Raw genomic sequence first — 6,389 nt, forward strand, 5'->3', positions numbered from 1 at the left:
TAGCACTGAACCAGTATAAGGTTCACCTGATTATCTAGGTATATTTTTTAAATGTCCAGAAAGTTTAAACCATTCCAAATCAGCTTTTATGTCTGGACACTTGCAATTTAAACCATATTTAAATTGGTCTAAATGCCGTTTGTGTCCATGTTCTGAGATTCTCCATATTGCAGGAGCGCTAGAGACTCCATTATGCTAAGCCCTGTGTGCATACACAGTAGGAGTCAGACTTGGCCTTGGAGTGCTTCCATATCAAGTAAACAAAGGAAATAGTTTCCCACCTTGATTTTAGAAGATGGGAACTGAGCAATGGGGATAAGAGATCAGAGTTTTGGCACTAATGGATGTAGATTTTGTCAACAGTCTCTAGACACTTCCCAATAACTCCCTTTAATTTAGTCACTTAAATTTGGTACTCAGGACCAGATCCTATTCCATCGGTCAGGCACGATTCTAAGTGTGATTCTTTTGCACACTGCTTGAGTCTCTGAAAAACAGTTAATGCAAAAGGGAAGTGAGTCCTTCTTGCTGCGTTTTTGTGACTAATTCTTATGGGACAGATGATGGTGTATTACAAAAGTAGATGCATTAATAGATTTTTCAGGACTTCAGCAAGGTGGAATAAAATCACATTTGGGGTGCCTGAAGCCACATAGCTGCTTAATAGGTGGAGTAGATTCTGCCACTATCTGACTTTCCCAAGGTCACATGAAAAGCCCTGATTGGTTAGGGGCCTCCCAAGTGAGTACTCAATGCCTCTACAAAGTTCTCCCCCTCTCACGGCCAGTGTTGCTGCTCATGGGTTCTTCTTCAACACAGTGAATATAGTTTAACTCTGACTTACCTCACTATAATACCTTCTCTGCTAAGGCATGCTATTTGAGGTCCCTCAGTTCTGCATGCCACATGTATCAAAAGGACTTTTGGTTCACCAATAACAGATTTAATCACTTGCTTCTTTAATAAAATGTTCTGTGAATAAACTACTAGTTCAGGGATCATTTCAAGCATCAAGCCCTTTCCTCCATTTTGCTGGTGTAATTTGGCTTGAAGAGAAACATCTTGGTGGGGCAGAGCCAATATAGGGTTTCCTAGGTCACACATGCTCCCTGTTGCTGGTGTAGCAGGGGTTTGAGCAGTGGAAAGGGGTGTAGGTGAAGACTGTACTGCTCCTTCACTTCAACTGGCTGGTTGTACCTGTAAGTAACTCAGGACAGCCTCTAAACATAACATGAGAGAACCAGCATTGCCAACAGGACTAAGAGGAGAGGATGAGCTTTAAGCCATGTTTGTGCAGCAGCCCTTGAACTGTATTCTGTGGATCTTGGGGTTCATCCACGAAGGGATTTAGGTACAGTGGGTATGTCTACATGTTCATGAATGTTCTGTGGTTACTGCATATTCAGTTTAATACCTATTATAAAGGATACTATTACTAACTGAATGTGCAGTAGTGCTGGTGCATGGTTTTTTTGTGACACTGATGTGCATCAGACTAATTCTACTGTGGATTACTGCATTAGCATGGCTTTTGCCACTATGCACTAATGCACAGTAAAATTACTCTACTGCACATTTAGTGTCTCGTGTAGGTGTGCCCAATAAATCCTAACTTTTAGGCAGCAGGAGGCCTATTGGAATACTTAGGCCTAGGTTTGGCCCCCAGGGCCCCTAATTAATAGATGTGGGGGAGTGAGGTGTTTTAACAATGAGATTCATAGAAACCAGCAAAGAAGGGCCATCCCCAACCAGCAAGAAGAGGAAGCCACCTCAGGTAGCTGGTAGGAAATGCTGAGGAGGTTTTGCAGATACGATTCCACTACTGGAGTTGGAGCTAACCTGGCATAGGTACTTTTCTTAGGGAAGAACCCAGGAGACCCTCTTCCCCCTTTATCGACAGCTACCAGGTATTTCTGATGCTTATCTGCAAAGCAAGAGCCCTGCTTTTAAATCTCCACTCTAGCTTACTTCAGAGTGGTGAATTGAAATTTTGCATGCCAGGGGAGCCCCTTAAATTAAGGATTATAAGAGTATTCTGGCCTCAGTCTCACTTTCTCCTGCTGAAGCTTCTCCACTTCCCATCACTAGTTAGGCATGCATTGGCACAGGGATCTGACTGGGTTCTAAGAGCCAGGGCTCTAAGCAAAACTACTAAATCATGAGACTTGTTATAAGATCAGGAGAGCTGGCACTTTTTTTATCATGTCTACTCCTCAGGTCCCTGAGCATGACAGTGGTGATTCTTTCTCTGTTCATTTTCATGGTGGACTCTTAAAATAACACTGTCCTGCACATCAGTCTCTCATTTTGTGCTTGTACAACACAAAGCACAATGTGCCTGGATGTTAGCTGGGCCTTCTATAATATATTATATTCTAGGGAACTTACTGTGGGGGCTGATTTCTAACAGAATGCTACACATGTGAACAAAGGAAAAGCCATGGTAATGCTCACTGTGATTGAGGGTGATAAATGGTGCTCCTGGGCCTTTTTCACAAGCCCATGATACCCAGAGGAAAGGAACCTAAAGTAGTATTTCAGAATATTGGCTTGGACAAAATTCTCATTGAAAAATCTATATTAAAAGTGTAGTCACATAATTTACCCAACTAATAGGCAGTATTGTTTGTACATGTCATGTTCAGTAGGAATTACGAGCCCTCGCCTTCTATGCCATATTGGGTAAAATACTTAAGACTGGGACTCTGATCAAATTAATTGAACATGTACTGTGTTTCATTGCTAGAGGACTGCATGTGATATGCATAGCCTCAGACAGCTAATGAGTCCCCTGGAGTCCTTGCTTTTGATTGGTACAAGATGTTCTGCTTTAATTCACTTTCTCTGTTTCCAAGCAGAGGTGAACAAAAGGGGATGGGGGAAGGGAAATATATGTGAACAGGTGTAGAAAATGAAAATCCACTTGTCTAATGTCTCCTAGGATCCTGGGATTTGTTTTGAGAATATGACCTTTCTCTTAAAAAAATGTTCAAGAAACTATTCACAATTATCAAACAAAAATGAATTTCAAAGTTCAAACATCTTTCAGTGCCAGTTAAGATATACAAGTCATAAATACAAGTATTGGTAATAAGCAGGGCTTTCTGATTTCTGTAGCAGGTCTTATTTGGAACATCGGCAGCCAAGGAAAGAGAGGTAACTGTAAGGAAAGGACCTGTCTTCATAGAATCATAGATAATTAGGTTGGAGGGGACCCCAGGAGGTCATCTAGTCCAACCCTCTGCTCAAAGTACGACCATCCTCAACCAGATCACTCCAGGCTTTTATCTAGCTGGGCGTTAAAAACCTTCAAGGATGGAGATTCTGCTTAGCCAGTTGGTATGAAGAGTGCATGGGATTGTTCCGTCTGAAGTGCACCTGTCCTAACTGAACCTCATGGTTCAGTTAGAACAAAGTTCAGTTAGGACATGGTTCAGTTGGACTTTGCAGTTGTCCTAATTGAACCTCAGGAGATTTCTTTCGGTCCAATCCTCCAATTTGTCTTGGTCACTCTGAATCCTATCCCTACCCTCCAGTGTATCTACTACACTCCCCAGCTTGGTGTCAAGTGTGACCTTGCTTAGGGTGCACTCCATCACATCTTCCAGATCATTAATGAAGATAATGAACAAAGCAGGCCCCAGGACTGACCCCTGGGGCACGCCACTTGATACTGGCTGCCAACTAGAACTCAAGCCATTGATCACTGCCCGTTGAGCCCGATGATCCAGCCAGCTTTCTGTCCACCTTACAGTCCATTCATCCAACCCATACTTCCTCAGCTTGCTTACAAGAATGCTGTGGGAGACCATATCAAATCTTTGCTAAAGTCAATTTGCAAAGTCAAGGTACATCACATCCACTGCTTTCCTCACATCCACAGAGCCAATTATCTCATCATAGAAGGCAATTAGGTTAGTCAGGCATGGCTTGCCCTTGCTGAATTCATGCTGACTGTTCCTGATCACTTTCTTCTGATCCAGATGTTTATAAATGGATCCCTTAAGGTGAGACTGACAGGTCTGCAGTTCCCTGGATCCTCCTTCTTCCATACCTTAAAGATAGTATGGAATATATTTGTTCTCCCCTAATTGCCACAAGTTTTCAAAGATAATGGCCAACAGCTTTGCAATCACATCAGCCAACTCCCTTAGGATCCTTGGATACATTGCACGTGGCCCCATGGACTTGTACATGTTCAGCTTTTCTAAATAGTCCCTAACCAGTTCTTTCGCCACTTAGAGAAGCTTACCCAGGGTTTGAAACATGGGGAGGCGGGGGGGTTTCGCTCTCCCCATAAGACACGAGAGCCCCTTATAAGACATGAAAGCCCCCCCCCCAAAGCTCCCCTCCATAAGAGATGAGAGCCCTGGCCTGTCCCACACCTTTCTAAGCAGCTCAGATGGCTCAGTGGCTCCTTTTGGCTTCCGGCTGCCACAGCTGCAGACCCCGCAAGAGTCCAAGTGTAATTTGAATCCTCAGCTCACCTCAGGAACTGTGTGGCCCAGTGCAGTAGTCTGGGAGCTGACCCTGTCTGTAAAGACTGAGGTAAAAAAGGTCTTTTTTCAAAGCTCAGTTCTGATGTGCATCAGTGTCCTACAGATCTTAGGACCACCACTGTGTTTCATGCACCAATATTTTCCTGAGACTTGCTGTTTCGAAGGAACAGTTTCATCTTGCTAAAAACCTTATTGTAGATTTTTGTGGCAACTTTGATTGTAAATCTGTATAGCAATAGCTATAGGTACAGTGCTTCCATGGAGTTAAATTATTTTATACCAGCTGAGATTCTAGTCCCAGGTTTTTCAAGAAAAACAATCTGCTTATAATATTTGTTCTATCTACATGTTGTTACTAAACAATGAGTATTTGTGCTATAGGAGTGTGATGTTCCCTCTCCAGCATTAAATTCAGTTGGTAGGCCAAACATATAGGCAATTACACAGTCTGTTACCATGCATAATTAATAAAATCATACATATAAATACAGGTGCAACCAGAAAATTAGACCCTCTGCTGTGCCTGCTAACTCCTTATTCATATTTGCCACTAAGAGAACTGCACATGCTTTGGCAGATATGCTGCTTTGAAGATCAGGGCCCAAAATTTTCATCCTTCTCTGTGCCACACCTGAAAGTTACCATGATCTGTGCACTTCCCAACCAGTTCTTGTGGATGCCCTGTAGGAAATTGCTGCTTTGCTGTGTTACCACTTGCACCATCACTAACATCAATGTAGTGGGGGGGTATATGATTGCTAGCATTGGACCCATGCTTTGTACAGTTGTCAATGACTATGATGCATGCAGTTGGGGAAGGCAATAAGGCCCAAGATGTCTAGGTCTCTCTATATGACAGGAATGCATCTGTTTGGCTTAATCCCCAAATGTAGATTAATTTATAGCAGTTCTGTCAATCCAGAGAAAGGGATTTAAGAAAGGGTTAATTACAAAATGGAAACAAATGGGTTTCACCTCTGCAGATCATGGGTTTCACCTCAGAGCAACTAATCCTGCAGAAACGATGAACCTGCAGGTCAAACTGGACACCGTCACCTCAAAGCTGGTTGCGAACTCGAAGGGACCACTTGACAAGCACTACAAGCAGGACGTTAGGCAGCAACTAAAGGAGTCAATGGCCAACTGCTTAGAAGCCTTTGAACTCTTGGACATTTTCTCTAATGAGGAACTTAGGGCTGGTCTGACTGCAACAGAAAGAGGGAAGGCTGAAGGGAAAGATGGAATCCCTCCAGACTTCTTTCACCACCTCGAACTGATGGTTCAAAGGTGGCTTCTGTGCCTGTATTCAAATGTGATGGAGGGTGGCCAAATCCCTCGAATCTGGCATGAAGCAATGGTTATTGTTCTGCTGAAACCGGGGAAACCAGCCAGTGATCCTGGGAGCTATTGGCTGATATCATTGCTTTGTACAAATTACAAACTACTGGAGCAGCTCATCCTCCAAAGAATTAGCCCAATTACCAATGTGTCCATCCCCCGAGAACAAGCTGGTTTTATGCCACACTGAAGCTGCTTTGACTAAGTGCTTACCCTCATCATGAACATCAAGGCTGGCTTTTAGCACAACCTTAAGACTAGTACGGCATTCAGTGACCTTTCCACAGCATATTATATTGTTTGGAACGATGGGCTGGTGCTAAAACTCTCTCACCTCCTCCAGTGCGCCAGGCTGCTCTGTGGACACTTCTGGGCAGTCAACAGATGTGTGTCTACATGCAAGACAAAGTGACCAGATCAAGGACCCTAAATAACAGCCTCCTACAGGGAAGTGTTCTTTCCCTTACCCTCTTCAAAATTTATATAAGTGATATGGCTGCTACCTCTTTGAGGAAATTTGCATGTGCTGATGACCTGGCACTAACCCCACAG

This window comes from Crocodylus porosus, unplaced genomic scaffold (assembly GCF_001723895.1).
Source record: "Crocodylus porosus isolate Cpor-Errol unplaced genomic scaffold, CroPor_comp1, whole genome shotgun sequence".
In the NCBI taxonomy this organism is placed as follows: Eukaryota; Metazoa; Chordata; order Crocodylia; family Crocodylidae; genus Crocodylus; species Crocodylus porosus.